General features: G+C 35.0%; 1 protein-coding gene across 1 annotated transcript in view; it reads right to left on the bottom strand.

The window, feature by feature from the left end:
• Nucleotides 1–16925, bottom strand: part of TBC1D5 (TBC1 domain family member 5) — a 589141-nt gene that overhangs the window by 487580 nt on the left and 84636 nt on the right. The window contains exon 3 of the mRNA XM_058290770.2: nucleotides 7124–7235. The gene's annotated coding sequence lies outside the window, so the exon portion shown is untranslated. The remainder of the gene's footprint in view (nucleotides 1–7123; nucleotides 7236–16925) is intronic.

Raw genomic sequence — 16925 nt, 5'->3', positions numbered from 1 at the left:
ACTCCAGAAGGTCCCAGGATCGGTTCCCCTAATGAGAATACAAGCAGCAACAGAAGAACACACACCAAATGGACACAGAGAGCATACAACAGGGGGGTGGTGGGGGAGAAACAGAAATAAATACATCTTTTTTTGAAAAGTTTAAATTAGATTAGTGGTTATGTAGGGCTGGGGAAGGACTACTAAGCAGTATAGAGTTTTTCTCTTTGGAGTAATGAAATTGTTCTAAAATTTTTTGTGGTGATGAATGCACAACATTGTGATTATACTAAAAGCCACTGATTATACACTTTGGATAGATCATATAGTATATGAACTTAAGTCAATAAAACCACTTAATAAATAAATAATTGTGCAAGAATAGTCAGAAATAGCAGCTATGTAGGGGAAATACAGAGAGAATCTCCTTGTTTGTTTTTTGTTTATTATTATTGAAATAATGAAAATGCTTTAATGATGATTGAGGTGGTGAATGCACACCTATGAGATTATAACAAATACCACTGATTGTACACTTTGGATGAAATGCATGCTTTATTAATATGTAAAAAAAAAAAAGAGTACATTGTTTAATTTTTATATATTTGTGAATGTTCCAGTATCACCTCTATTAGTGATTTCTAGCTTCATTCCACTGTAGTTGAAGAAGATAAATTACATGATTTCCATATTTTTAATTTATTAAGACTTCTTTTGTTACCAAACATATGCTCTATTCTGGAGAATGATCCATGTGCACTCCAGAAGCATGTGTAATTCTGCTGCTGTTGGATGAACTGTTCCATATATGACTGTTAGGTCTAGTTCGTTTATAGTATCATTAAAGTCTTCTATTTCCTTATTGATCTGCCTAGAGGTTCTATCCATTACTGAAAGTGGTGCACTGAAGTCTCCTATTAATGTAGACCCATCTATTTCTCTTCACCAATCTGTCAGGGCTTGCTTCATATATTTTGGGGCTCTGCCATTATGTGCATATATCTTTATAACTGTTACGTCTTCCTTTTTAGCAGAGTTTAACCTGTCCACATTTAAAGTGACAAACCAAGAAATGCAGGACATGGGTTTTCTAAGTCGTATACCATTCTGTCCCTCAATTCTTCCATTTATGCCAACTTTCTAAATCTGTAACAATCATGCTTGATTTGATACCAACTTAACCTCAATAGCATACACATATAGTATTCCTATACCCTTCTATATCCCTACCTTTCTGTTGTACTAACAAATTATATTTTTGCATGCCCAAGCCATAAATTTATCATTACTTTTCATGCATTTATATTTTAGAACCTGTAGGAAACAGTGGAGTTATATGCCAAAAAAAATTTTACAATTGTACTGACATATATAACCACCCCATATGGTTATCTTTACCAGAGGTCTTTATTTCTTTATGCTGCTCTCATCTCCTGTCTCGTGTCCTTTCCTTTCTGTCTGAAGAACTCCCTTGAGCACGGCTTATAGGGCAGGTCTAGTGGAACTAAACTCCTTTATCATTTGTTTATCTGGGAATGTCTTAATCTCTCCTTTATTTTTGAAAGACAGTCTCACTAGATATGAACTTCTTGGTTGACAATTGTTTTCTTTCACCATTTGAAATATTTTGTACCACTGCCTTCTTGCCCCCATGGTTTCTGACAAGAAATCAACACAATCTCATTGGAGCACCGTTAAACTTAACACATTGCTTTCCTTTTGCAGCTTTCAGAATTCTGTCCTTGTCCTTGGTATTGAACCATTTAACTCCTAAGAGTCCGGGCATATTTGCCTTCAAATTTGGGTTCACAGAGATTCTTTAATGTGTATATTTGTGCCTTTGTTACATTTTTTTAATTTTCTGCCCTTATTTCTTTGAACATTTTTCTGGCCCTTTCTTTCTTCTCCTTCTGTGATTCCCATAATGCATACATTGGGATGCTTGACAGTGTCCCACATGTCCCTTAGGCTCCATTTCCTTTCCTAATTTCCTTTTTTCTCTCAGCACCTTAGCCGGAATTTCAATAATCTTGTCTTCAATTCATTAATTCTTCCATCTGCCAGCTCCAATCTTCTGTTGAAACCCTCCAGAAATTTTTCATTGCATTTATTGCAGTCTTGAACTCCAGTACTTCTGTTGGTTCTTTTTAAGGTTTTTTTTTATCCCCCCCACCCCCGCGGCTTTTTGTGTGCTGTCTGCTCACTGTGTCCATTCGCTGTACGTTCTTCTGTGTCTGTATTTATTTCCCCTCCCCCATGTGGCTTGCTTACTGTCTGCTCTCTGTGCCCATCTGCTGTGCGCTCTTCTCTGTTCTCGCCTGTCTCCCTTCTTTTTGTTGTGTTACCTTGCTGAGTCAGCACTCCATGACATCGGTGGGCCAGGAGGCACTCTGCAGCATGCGGGCGAACCTGCCTTCACAAGGAGGCCCCGGGAGCAAACCAAGGGCCTCCCATATGGTAGAGGGGAGCCTAACTGATTGAGCCACAGCTGATTCCCATGTTGGTTTGTTTTTAAAATTTCTATCTTTTTACTGAGATCCTCATATTGTTCATTCATTGTATTGCTGAAGTCCTTTAGTTCTGTTTTCCTTTAGCACCTTGAGAAAACTGAGGATCTTTTTTTTATAAAAGTCTTTGTCTAGAATGTCCAAAATCTGAGCATCCTCACTGATGGTTACTGGCCTTTTATCCTGTTCCTTTGGATGGGCCATCATTTGCTGTTTCTTTGTCTCATAATCTTTTGCTATCCACGTGTACATTTTAATATTTTAAAATGTTAACTCTGGGATTTCGTCTCTGAGCTTTCTGTTCGTTAAGTTTGTATTCAGATCCAGTGATAAGACACAGACTCCCTTTAGTGGCGCTAATAAAAACTGACAAACCAAAGCAAAAATACTTTTCAGTCTTTGCAAACTGACTCTGAGTTGGCTAGTCCTCTCATTCTGAGATCAGCCCTCCTGTTGAGAAGATCAGACCAAGGTGGAATGCAAAGTGCAGGGACTTCTCCGTCTTCACTGAGCCTGAGTCTTGGCCTGGGCGTGTGCTTGCTTGTGTCCTTTAGGAATTCCCCTATTTACAGAAATTAGAATGCCCCCTCTACTCCTTATGAAAAAACATTCTTCCCCCCAGGATGCTCTACTGCAGGACTTAAAGCAGGTGATTCTTTGCCCCATGCCATCTATACTTGTTTCTTACACCACTTTAGCTGTCTAAAAGCGGATTTTGCCTACAAGGCGGGTCGGGGAGGACAGGCAGAATCAGAGTTCCCCGGTACATCAGTCTTTCAGGCTGCCACCAGATCGACTGGCACCAACATTCCAGCACCCCAGTACCCATGGGGGGACTACTCTGTTCCCGCAGGAATAGGCCAGGAACCCATAATGGAGTGCAGACTGGCTCCACACAGCATGGGGCACCAGGAGGCTTCTCCCACTGCTTTTAAAGCTGTGTTTTCTTAATTCAGCACTCACCTTGTTACTGCTACCCTTTAGCTGTTTTCTGGAGTCTTGAGGTAAATGGCTCTGCCAGTTTATGCTAGCTGTTTAAAGGTTCTGTGGGGGAATGGCACCCTGGCGTGCCTTAACACTACCATCTTGTTCCAAGATTTCTGATACTTGAAAATAAAGCAGCAGCAGTAATAAGACACCACATACCACTTAGACGATGCACTGAGAAGGGGACATCCATCCCCTCCATAGTATCCTTCCCAATAATGTACGGCCTCAACCTGATCATGAGTAAACTGCAGAAAAGACCAAACTGAGGGATAGTCTACAAAATTACCTGACCAGTACTCTTCAAAAATATCAAGGTTTTGAAAGACAGGAAAAGACTGAGGATTGGAAGAGACTAAAAACACAAGGCAACTAAATACAATATGGGATCCTGGATTATATACTGAAGCACAAAAAGGAATTAGTGGGAAAACATGAAATTTGAATAAAATCTGCAGTTTAGTTAATAGTACTGTACCAATGTTAATTGCTTTGAAAATTAAACTATGGTTATATGAGATGTTAACATTAGACGAAGTTGGGTAAAGGGTACTTGGGACCTCTCTGTACTATTTTTGCAATGCTTTTATAACTCTAAACTTTTTTCAAACTAAAAATAAAATGGCAGAAAAGGAGTGAAGGAAAGAGGGAGGAAGAGAGGAAGGAAGGAGAAGAGGGACCTAGCAACCAAAAGCTTAATTTCTTCTAAGACCATCACATTAGAATTGTTTAAATGAATTAAGTGAATAAAAAGGAGGGGTTATTCTAATGGCAAGAATTAATTTATAAAATTTGCATGTGCTTAAGAAGTATGATTCATTTTGTGATGGGGGTTAGGAATTCCTCTAATATTCAAGATATGATAATTAAATTTTAGAAATCATGTAAATATATTTTTGACAGTTTCAAGAGAAACCTTCAAAATTAAAACAATGAAAGGCAAAGAAAAAAATTAAATAGAACACTGCTACAATTTCTATAGGTTATTACTACATTTTAAATTTAATATGTGAATAAAGCATATTTATTCCCACAAAATGATTAGGAATAGTATTGACTTAAATATAATCAGTTTGATAATTTAATCACACTTGATTTTACTGTAAATCTGTAACCTCCTTAGATACATTATAATCCAAAAGATTACTGAAGAGATTTTGATGTATCATTAATTTAAATCAGTTTGTGTCTTGACCTAAAATTCTTGATGCAACTATATAGTAGGTAGCTTCTTATTAAAAATAATTGTCTTAAAAATGTATAAACTTATTAAAACAATCCATCTTGTAAATGTAAACAGATGAACCACAATGGGCCAATAATACAGAAGGAAAAAACTTTTAGTGTACAATGAGGAAAAAATTTTTTGCTTTCTTTCCTCTAAAGGATGTTTGTTATTCTACTTGTTCGTGGCAACCATCCTATGATTATGTGGGAAACCAGCATGAAGACAAATGGAGAAAGACAGACAAACCAAGCTGGTAATTTTTTTCAAACAATATTTGGATACCAAGCTCCATAGTCTCTCCCCTACATCTGGAGTTTCCATTATGGGAAAAAATAAATTTCATTCTGATATACGGCAGATTATTTGGGGATTTCTATTATTCAAAGGTGAAACCACCAAAATTTTAAGTATTTTTAAACAGTCTCACAAATACAAGTGCCTATTTGAAAGCTATCTGAAACTAGAAAACAACTCTTCACATTCTATAAACAAAGTACAGTCTCTAGAAGTATAACATACGCTTCATAAATCCAATAACAGTTTAGTAGCAAAAATTTAATAACCAGTTAATAGACAAATAAATAATAGGTAGCAGCTAGTTTTACTGTATCGCATAAAAGTAATGATGGTGCATTCCTCAATTTCAAAAAAACTAAATTATAGCCCAAGGTGGTTTACTTTGTACAAATTTTTAATAATGTCATATATATTTCCAAAGCAGATGTTTAGAGACTCTAAAAGGATATTTGGCTCAATCAGAAGACAGATTAAAGTCCTATCTAGAGCCAAATAGATCTATAGTTCTATTTTAATCACCCAAGTCACCAAAGTGAACCTTAACGGTTACACATCATGGCATCTCTCTTGGAGATACAGTCTTACCCAAAAAAACTAGAAAATCAAGCCATAAAAATAATTCTGTGTGGGCATGCACATGTATCTATGCACACAGAGACACTAAGATTCAGTAGGTATCCAAATGCTGATGTATTTTTTTCACTGACACAGAATGTTTCCTACATGAATTTCAATGGCTAGACATTACTATCTTGTTTTTGGATACACTTCATGGGATATTATGTTATCATCACTTTACACTGATATGGAAAGGACAAAGTTCACTCTTCCCTTAAATCAGCCTCCAGAGTAACTCAGACACCTAGAATAATATCTTGCTTGTTTCCATTTAGCCAAATCTGTTTCAGACCCTATCAGAGGCATCATTTCTTATTAAATTAGAAAATCTGAGTGAGGTCGTTTAATCTCCTATTTTCATGTATAGAAGCTGTTATATATATACCACAGACCACCACAGAATTTTAGAGTCTGAAGGCAACCAGAAGCATTCTAAGAGCAGCATCTAGATCAGTGACGTTCAGAGTATGGCTGAGGATCCCCTGCCGGAACACGCACTGTTCATTACACTGGAGGTTTACCGTTTAAAACATTGGTAGCAATTTGACAAAGTCAGTCCATTAAATCTAATGATAAAAATGTGGGCTTGTATTTGGTTTTTTCTTTTTAATTTCATTTTTTAGTAATTAGTTATACTTTAAAATAATATTGGAAATTAAAAAGGAAAAAAACATGGTTTCAGAAGTTCTGGTCTAGATGAGCCTCAGGATCCGAAATTAGCAGGCTGAATTCCACCTAAAAAAATGTGTGTCTAGCAAGTAGTTTTCTTTTCTTTTAATTTGAATGCCTTTAGATAGCACCAAGCCCTCTGGTTAGCGTAAGTGGCAAGGTATTTGTAGCTGTTATTTGGTCAACCCCAGAAAGCATTTGCGTATCCAACCCACAATGTGCCAGATCAGTGTTTCTCAAACTATGAATCACACCCCTTAGTGGGTAATGAAGGCAATTAAGTGAGTTGCACACACTTTTTAATGGCATGGCATGCAAAAAGATGTAGTGTATTTGTATATATACTCACATGCATATATCTGTGTATGTGTATGCATACGTGTATCTTGGGTTGTGATGTTATATTGTCCTCCTTACTGTGTTTGTGGTCAAATATATTATTATTTAACAGCTCTATACCAGACTAATATCTTCATTTCACAGAAGCAGACACTGGGACACAGGGTTATACAGTCAGCTGGTGCCATGCAGTGTTCTTCCCTTTTCATTCCTGTTTATGAGTTTGTGTGTACATTAGTGTCTGCAAACTTAATAAATGAAAAATATAGAATATATGCCCAGAAATTAACATTTAAATCTTTTTAAAACTTCTCTAGTACAATTATAAAAATGTGCTTCCATTAATTGTAGCAAATTTAATACACCAATGCAAGGTATTATGATAGTATATGGAAACCCTGAATTTTATGCATGATTTTTTTGTAAACCCACAACTTCTCTAAAAAAAATAAAATAAAAATAAATAAAAACAAGTTTTAAAAAAAACTTCTCAACTCACCAATGAACAAAATCCTACACTGGTTAAAAAAATTTATGGGGAGAGGAGTAGCACAAATGGTTGAGTGTCTGCTTCTCAAGTACAAGGTTCTGGGTTCAATTGCCAGTCCCTCCTATAAACGAAAAACAAACAAATGAAAAAATTAATTCTCATTGGGGAGCGGATATAGCTCAGTGGTTGAGCACCTACTGGGTTCAATGTCCAGAACTGCCCTAAAAAAATTTAAATATTTTATTTTAAAAATTGAAAATACTGAACACGAAAAACTTTATATAGAACCAGAGTGGCACATTTGATTAAATAAAAATTTTAAAAGACGATAGGCCCCCTCCCAAAAATAAATAAATACTTTAGTCAAAAAAAAAGCAATATAAAAATAAAATACAGGAAAAAGTACTGGCAACATGCCAGAAAATCACTGACCATCTTAAAATAAATAATTTATTACTTAAATAGGCACAAAACACCAGGACACCAACAGAATGAAAGGCAAATGATATTAAAGGGTAAATCAGAAAATAAATATAAATGGTCAGTAGCATTAAAATATACATTAAAACAAGATACTATTTTTCAACTATAAAATTTAAAAATAATAATAATACTTGCTGTTGGCATTGAGAATGCAACTATTCTCAAAAATTGCTAGTGGGATAGAAACTTACACAATTTGGTAATAAATATCAGAAGCTTAACACACAATTATTCTTTTGCCCAATAATTCTACCTCTGGAATTTATCCTATGGAAATAATGAGGGATACATGCAAATGCTATCCAAAATTATTTTTAATATACCTTTATATGTAATAGTGAAAACTTCTAATGACAAGTAGTCACCAATAGGGAACTAGTTAAATAAATTAAGGTACATCGAATATGACAGAATATTATGTAACTATTAAAAGAGACAATGTAGATTTATAGTTCCCATCCGTGGGAAAGAATTAGAGGGGAAAGAAAGAAAAAGGCACAAGTGACGAAAAAAGGAACATTATGGGAATAGTTTCATGGTCTGATTAATTTTCCATCTTTAAAATAATATTCTTTCTATAGTTAGGCTAAACTTCAAATAATGGCTTCAGAAATTTTTCAAAAGAGTAATTAATATAAAGTATTAGGAGATGAGAAGAATAAATTTCTTGATCTTTGTGAGTTTTCAAGTACGAAAAAATGTTTTCATTCAAAAATGACCATAAAAATGAACAGACAAAATTCAATCTCTGTCTAAGGGATTTTTGGCCATAATTTTTTTTTTTTTTTCCAAATACATGATCCTTACAAACTATTAGTGGGGCTAGCTGAAGCAAGTAAAAAATGCACTCTAAAAATACAGCTGTGCCTCCAGTGCCTTCTCCAGACCCTGGCTCGCCCGGCACAGCAGGCGCACCAGTGAGAGAAGAGGTGATGAGACCACTTAGGTTTAGGACTTTACTACTTCAAATTTCCCAGTCCCAAATCCAGAAAGAACGGTCAGCCAACTTTTTTAGAAGTTTGCAGTCTAGTCAGATCATCTACATACTTTCCCAGTTCTAAAGATTTACAAAAGTTTGAAGATCTCTCTCCTAACACCAATCTCCACACTTGGCAATGTTTCTCCAATTCCCAAGGAACAAATAATTTGCTCTTAAAACAAAAGAATTCAAAAACCTAATCTTTTTCCTTTGTAGGTTGACATTTTCTACTCATTCCCTTTAGGATTAATAGTTTCCTAACTTTTCGTAATTATGTTTCCACTTTACAAACCTTTGCCTATAATGGAAATGTTTTTTTTAATCAGCATTATAAACTCCATTCTTAAGAATATTATTACTTTGAAGTCTTCTCTGAGCCAAGAAAAATTAGTTCAAATCACTTTAACATTATTTATTAAATTTGCTTGTTACAATTTCTAATTCCCAAGATAAAAATTTACTCTTTCTACGGTGGTGCTATGAACCAATACTAGACTGAGTAATTTAGATGGGGTCTAGCAAGTTTCCTAATACACTATAAGTATTGCCTCTTGCTTTATATTCTATCCGTCTGCTAATTTGGTTTCTTGCTTGCCTTTTTTGCTGCAGCTGTGCACCGGGTTAACTGTTTCAATGGTTTTCCTACAATAACCCACAAATTTTTTCCTGATCAGTGTGCTGTATGATTGGTTCTTTGTTCCTAAGATAATTATTTTACATTTGTCTACACTGAACTGCATTTGCCATCTGCTGGCCCAATCACCTAAACAATCCAAATCTTTTTGAATCTGATTGCATTGTTCCTCATTATTTCCTCTAGCTCCAATTTTAGGATCATCTGCAAACTCTGAGATCTTTTCTTTAAAGCTTGGACACATTTTATTTTAATATAGATGGATTTTTTTAAACTGACCCCTTAGACACTCCAGCTGAAATCTTATTCCAACTTGAAAAGTTTCCACAAAGCTTTTATCCAAGGATACCTTCCAATTATATAGCCAAAATGCTTCTACAAACAAAACTAACTAGTTAGAACCCATTCTATTTCATCTTTCTTTACACTGCCAAGTTATTAAAAGTATAATGCCTTCTAAGTACCTCTCTTCAATGTGTAAAAATTTTTAAGGAATGTGAAAATTATATTTTCCAATGTGTAAATTATGCAGGTTTTTTTTGTAATGACTTTGCTAAAGTCTTCATGGTTAAGTGTTCAACAATTCCCTATACATAAGGCCTATCATTTACTATTTCAAAATATATTTATTTACTGAGCTCACATTCATAATGGGCATTAGGTACACTGTAGTCTTGTGCAGTTCAATAATTTATCTCCTAAAACTTCACTTTCCCCATTTTCTGTTGGCAAAGCAGAAGACATTAGAAGGTAATTTCAAAGGATCCAAACACCTCTAGCATTCTAAATTATCTTTTATCTACAGTGTACCATACTAGGTCTCCTATATACAAAAATTTTTCTACAACAGAATTTCCATGTTCTCTGATTATAAACCATCTAACAACTCACTATTTCTTTTGAATTTTTTCAAATTATTTCATCTATTTTCTTTTGAATTTTTTTAAACTACAATATTTTATATTCTAGGCATCAAGACACATATTTAGGAGAATTCACTCTTCAAATTAGATTTACTTGATAAATCCAAACAATTAATTATGATGAAAGGAACCCAGTTCATCTATTAGATCTAGAAAGATTATTAAGCCACAAACTTGAAGGATTTTTTTCCCCCTTTGGTATAATCACATTTTCATAAAAGCTCTACCTATAAAACCCATTAAAATTCTTAAAATTGAATTGATAAATGTACTGCCATTGTGCTATTTCAAGTCGTAGGTGCAGTGACAAACTGAATTTAAGAGCAATTTTTCATTTATTCACTCAACAGGGAGTGAATGTTATAAGAATATAAAAAGGAATACGAGAAAGTGCTACCCTCAAGAAGTTTGGGGTAAGATATATTTAAAGTAGCTATAAACCACAAAGTAGAGTAAGAGGAGACAAGTTACATGCAAGTTAGAACAGAGAATTTACTTCTAGCTACTAAATGGGAAACTGTGAAGGGGATACAGTTGAACTATCTTTTTTAACAAATTTACTAAACTATAAATATTATCACACAAAAAAAGATAAATATAAAATGCTTAAGTGCTGGCTTCCCGCATACAAGTTCCGGGGTTCAGTCCCTGGCCCCAGTACCTCAAAAATAAAAAATAAAAAAAGGTCATTCACACAATCACATTAAATACTAAACAAAGTGAAAAAGAAAAAGACCACAAAAAGGGAAAAATCTGATGGTTGTTTCTGTATGGTGGGACTATGGATAATTTTTCTGTAATGAACAAACATTGCTCTTATACCTAAAGAGACAGAGTAAAAGATTTTTCTAATTACATTTTTAAAGTCAGATTTTAACCAAAAATTGAATACTTTTAAATAAAACACTGTAGGGCAAAAAGCTAACACATACCAGAAAAATTATCGTAACAAGTACTTTATATATTAAATAACACAGAGAAGATTTTAAAAAAACAAAAACACTAAGGGAACTCCAAATTTATTAAGCCCATTTTTTTTAGAGACAAGGGATTTTGGATGGATAGGTTCCTTATAAGGTAGGACTTAAAAATCCATAAAGAAAATTCCAAAAATTCATAATTTAAAAATAGCAAGCTTGCAAGTAAAAATTATTAAGTCTTTGATCCAGGTTTGTGGAGGAATCCCTGAACAATTGATTGGTATGAATTTTTTTTCAAAAACTTATGAAGTGACACTGAAATTATGTTCAGGGATATTTTCTTTAAACTGTAAATAAGATAAAAAGGATTTTAAAAACCATAACAAACAGCCACTGAATTTATTTCTAACAGTTCCCCATTCACAAAAACTTTGTTTTATTCCTTTTAAGGGTCTCTGACTAACCGTTAAATTTCATTGTCACAACATTTAACATATTATTTAATTCTCCCTGTAATCTGACAAAGTCACGTCAATGAAAAACTACATGTATCTTAATCTCCACACGATTTAGAGCATACGGAAAGAAATGTGTATGAGTGGGACAGAAGGTAATAAAAGGATTTGTCACCAGAGACACAGCATTCAAAGAGATTTGCAACAAGCATTTCCAGAATTTAATCCCTGCTCAGATTTTCAAAATTCCAGTTTGATGCTGGTTTCAATACCTTGAAATTTTTTGGTTTCATGATTTTATGCTCTATGCTCTGTAGCCTGTATCTGAATTAGTAGCATCCCATGATAACCTGAAACCCAAGCTCAAATAAGACTCTTCAGAGGTTTATCATGAACCATACAAGATTAACAAAATAAATGTTTCTTCCAATATGTCAATCTCCCTAAAGAATGAAATTTTACCAACAGTCCTATTAATACATTTTCACTGACACTTACTGGTTTTTCACTGGATAAAGTTAAAAGGGAAAACGCTGGTCAAAACACATTCTACCACCGGCAATATGCAGAAGTTATTTTAGCTCAATATAATGTGAATTTGTTTATCTTTTTCTTTTTTTCTCATTTTTTGTAATAAACGTGCTTCCGTTCACACACACACAAAGCTGGCATCCACAGGCCACATCCAGTAAGCACCCTGTTCACTCCGAGTATGTTGCAAAGATTTAAAAAACTAGACAACTCAATAAAAATCTAGATTGTAAACTTCTACCAGGAAAAAAAAACCTCCCTGGACCCCGTGTCTTTGGGCCCGCTTTCCGCAGAGCTGCCCACCCGCACGGCTCCCGCGCCCCGCCTCCTCCCCACTCTGCGGCGGCCACGGCCCACGGGGCTCCCAGGGAGGGTGAGAGGCCGGGAGCCCCCCTCAGGAGCCAGCGTCTCCAGCCCCAGCTGCACCCCGCGCCTGCCGCTCAGCGTCTCCTCATCACCACCAAGGTAATATTCATTAACTGTGCACGGTTAAAAGAGAAATGACGTCTACAGACCAAACACAATATTAAATGTTTAATAAATGGTCGTTGTTGTTATACTATTTGGGCTTAAAATAAAATTCTAACACTAATAAAGATTTATCATAAAAGTAAATGTTTCCTCCTTCTACAGACTGTAAAGAAAAAACTAAATCACTATTTCCTTATCATTCCATAAAGGTCCTTTGTAAAGTAAGGATAAGAACAATAAATACCTTATAGGGTTGTTGTATTAAAATTAAGGTAATACATGGAAAGCGCTAGAATAGTACATGGCACACACTAAGCTCTAAAAGAGAGTTGCTATTAATAGTAATAGTAGTAGTAGTTGTTGTTCCCAGAGGACTGGCACACGTGAGCTCAGTGAGTGTCTGACGAGGGGAAGCAAGTGAGTATGTGAAAAAGGACTGAGGGAGCAGATGGGGCTCAAGCAGTTGAGTGCCCGCCTCCTGCATGAGAGGTCCTAGGTTCGGGTTCCTGTGCCTCCTAAAGAAAAACAAAACCAAAAGCAGACAACTAGCAAAAACAATCAGCAAACAGACGAGGGAGCCATCAGAGGGGTTGAGGTGGGGAGATAAGTATAAAAAAAGAAGAAGAACCCTGACCAAGATTCTTTCTTTGGAATATAGTCTAAGAGTCCTCTCTTACCAGTCCAGATTGGTACATTAAAGCCAAAAGTTCAGTGAAAACAAGGTCACTCTGCATATGTATGAAGAAATCTCATGCTCTGGGCTTGGACACAGATTATTATTAAACTCTGACAGAAACAGAAAAGCGACCCCAATCTCAAGCCCGGGGCACGTATTTCCCAGGCTGTTCACAGTTTTATTTCCTAAGGAGCCTGAGAGTAGCCCTGTCCTGACCGCCAGAACCAGGCCTCTAAGCTGCCCTTTCTCCCCAGTTCTTCATGCCTCCAGGCACCTCGCAGCTGAGCTGCGGACTTACTGGGGCCACTGATTCCAAAGGAACGACTGAATGGAGAAAGCAAAAAGGCTTAGTCAAGCAGCAGCACTGGTTCTCTATAAAACGGTACCAAACAGATAATCTGATCTTTAGTGTACTAATCATCTCTGTAGAAGTGGTTTTTAATTAGTCTGGGAATAATAAAGAAGCTCAATTCTTCAAGTATTTAATTTAACAAAAGATAAAGACAGTCTCCCCTGGCTAAACTAGGATGTATATTCGAGACTTCCTGCCATGTTACTGAAATCCTTTCACAGAACTTAAAAGCAACAAAATTGACTTAAAAAGGGGAATTTCCTTTCCAACCTAAATAAACTTTACACAAGCTTGCCTTTGATAACTGACTAAACAAGCTGCACCCACAGCATCAAGGGAGGATGTGCAGATACCTAGCAGGTGCTGCAGTTTATCACAAAACCGTCTAAAATAATTGGAAGTGACAACCGGCACTACCACAAATGATTTATTAGTCTTTCACTCAGCTTTTCAGCTTCCTCAGGGCCAGAATAAATAATTTACCAACTCTGCATCTTCCAATCATTAATTCTTCCCTATGCATCCAAACTACATTTAACTCTATTTTCAGTAGAATAAAACACAATAGGAATATTTCTCCAAATATAGTAGTAGCTGACCATATATATAAAGGCACAGTTGTCAATCTATATATATTATACAATTCAGAGGTACAAGAATTTAAGGGCTCACAGCCAGCAACTAGAGTCAAGTTTGATGGTGCTCAGGAAAAAAAAATCAAGTAAAAAGGAAATGAAAGGACCTACTGAAGATATCTCCCCCATAGATGAGGAAAAGTTCCAGGGACCCCGTGGACAGCAGACCCAAGAGGCAACCTAAACACACCACAAAAGAGAGACCTTCAGCTTCAAATGTCATCATCTCTGACCATAACCAACTCACTGACTGTCTTTCCAAAACCTATTCGACAAGTTAAAGAAAATATAAAGCCCACCCCTCTCAGAAAATGGGAAAGACATCAGAGCATGAACATATAGGACTATTTTTCATTCAAAGTACAGACAATAAAGTATAAAATGATACATCTTCAAAATATTTCCATAGCTATTTTAAAAGCGTTTTTTGAGATAATTACAAACTTCCATAAATTCAAAAAAAAAAAAATAGATGTGAAAATCAAAGAAATAAAACTCCAAAAATTTTTTGATAATGTTGTTAAAGGTATTTCTATTAATTATGCAGAAAAAAACACTCGGGAGAGAAAAATCACATCCTAAATCAGTTTTTGATGTAAGCTTAGTCTTGTCTCATCAAATCAGCATCTAAGATGAAAACAGAGATCACTTTTGGTACATAATGTATTATATTGTTAGAGCAGCATCTGTTTCTTACAGAATATAAACATTTTTCAGCTTTCTGAAACTACTGATATACAAGAAATGATCCAGCCTAGCAATTTGTTTAATTGTTTTATATGAGAGGAAATATGGTCATATTTTCAGTGAAAGAGTTAATAACATTAATAATCTAATATTTGGCATTCTGTGAAGCAGCTTCAGACTGTGGCACATGGTCAAAGAAATTTATAAATTGACAGCTTTTCTCTTCAATGGTTTGAGGGCACATCACAATCCAAATCTTAAGTGTATAATAAATGTTTTAAAATCCTTAAAAGCATATATGACTTCTACAAATAATAAAATGCATGAAAATAAAATAAGCCTAGCTAATGAAAATTATAATCCAAATTGGAACCTAACAATATATTTTAGATTATAGAATTTTTAAATACGCTCTAGAACAATTCCAAAATTCACAAAAGAAGAAAGTATCATTCTCCAAAGGTAATATTTCATTGTTATTAATTAAAATGGTTACATAATTATGGACAAAAACTCATATTATTCATATTAAGCAAAAAAAATGTCCTATTTATTCAAAGACCCAGTGCACCTGTTGCTAGGGCAAAATAAATACCAAATAGCATAGTGCCTAGCCTTCTATAGGTTAAAATAAAACAAAAATGAAAAGTAGAAAATATTAAAAAGGCATATTTTTCAAAAAATAAAAAAAAAAAACTATAATTTTTATACTGGGAAAATAGGGTTAGAAAGAGCAGCAAGATTAGATTGTCTGCAGATTTCTCTGCCTTCGGTAGTTAGACAGTGGTTTGGCTGTAAGGGCAGAGAAACCCAAGCCAGAAAAGGGAATTGCTCTAGAGGCACCAGACTGCCTTGGGATGCTGCCTAACACTAGAACGTGGATACCTGGTACTGTGCGTGCTGGTGGCAGTGTGTCATTTGTGCTGAAAATACTGAGCCCTGCAGGACTCATGAGTATCCTCATGGAAGAAATCTCTGTGCAAAGTATCCTGACCTGTAAATGTCTGTCAAAAGGGAAAGAGATATGCAAATACTGGCACTGATGCTGCCTATCACGGAATATTATAGAACAGTTAAAATGAATACACCAAATCTGTAAATAGAAGCAAGGAAAATCTCAGAACAATGTTGGGAAAAAAGGGTGAAAAAGCAAACTTCATAAGGATTAGCAGAAGATTTCAGTTAGGTAAACTTCAAGTACACTCACTGGTGAACACATAAATAGTGTAAAAACATGGACAAGAAGGATAAGAACTTATTTCAGGATGGCCACTATCTCTAAAAATGGAAGGATTTTCAAAATGTTTATACATATGGCAACTATTATGATACTAATTCTGCTTGGTGACTAAAGACTATCCTACTTACACTCTGTACTTCAGTGATATATGAAATATTTCTTAATTAAATTATTTAAATCTAAGCCATGCTGTAAATAGTTTTCTTCTGGAAAAAAATTACAAATGTTACTCCACGCTTACTTGAAAGATGAGGGTGACTTTCTTAAAATCATTGGTTTAGCTAGTCCCTCTATTACAAAAACTAAAAATCCCAATCTCGGAAACTAAAAATTCTACCTTCTTTTCACAAATTATTTCATTTACCAACAACTTCATATCAAGTTCTCAAGAGACCACAGGTTTTATTTCTAAATTAAAGTGAGACATTCCAACACAGAGATCTCCTGAATAAAGTTAAGAGTATTCTTTGTAGAAGCTTTTAAATAAATGGTTCTATCATTTCCTTGCAGAGCAAACAGGCTTTCCATTCCTCGGCTCTAACTTCCCTGGGGAACCTGTCACTTCATTAATGAGTATGTTCTTTTTCATTTTGTTTACGTGAGGTACTAAACTTCTACTTGTTTAAAAAAATAAAGATTCCTTTGTAAGCCTTTAAGGTTTTTAATGAAACCTTACTCCAGAGAAATTTCAGACCAGAGCAACAAGTTTCTATTTTCATCTTGTATTAAATTTTTCTACCATCAAAATTCTTTTAAGTTCAGCCCCATTTCTCCATAGTCCTTTGGAAATTTAATTTGACAGACCATCTATACTTAAATAGAAAC

The sequence above is a fragment of the Dasypus novemcinctus genome, chromosome 31 (genome assembly GCF_030445035.2).
Source record: "Dasypus novemcinctus isolate mDasNov1 chromosome 31, mDasNov1.1.hap2, whole genome shotgun sequence".
NCBI classification, from domain to species: Eukaryota; Metazoa; Chordata; class Mammalia; order Cingulata; family Dasypodidae; genus Dasypus; species Dasypus novemcinctus.
This window is presented reverse-complemented; position numbering and strand designations above follow the sequence as displayed.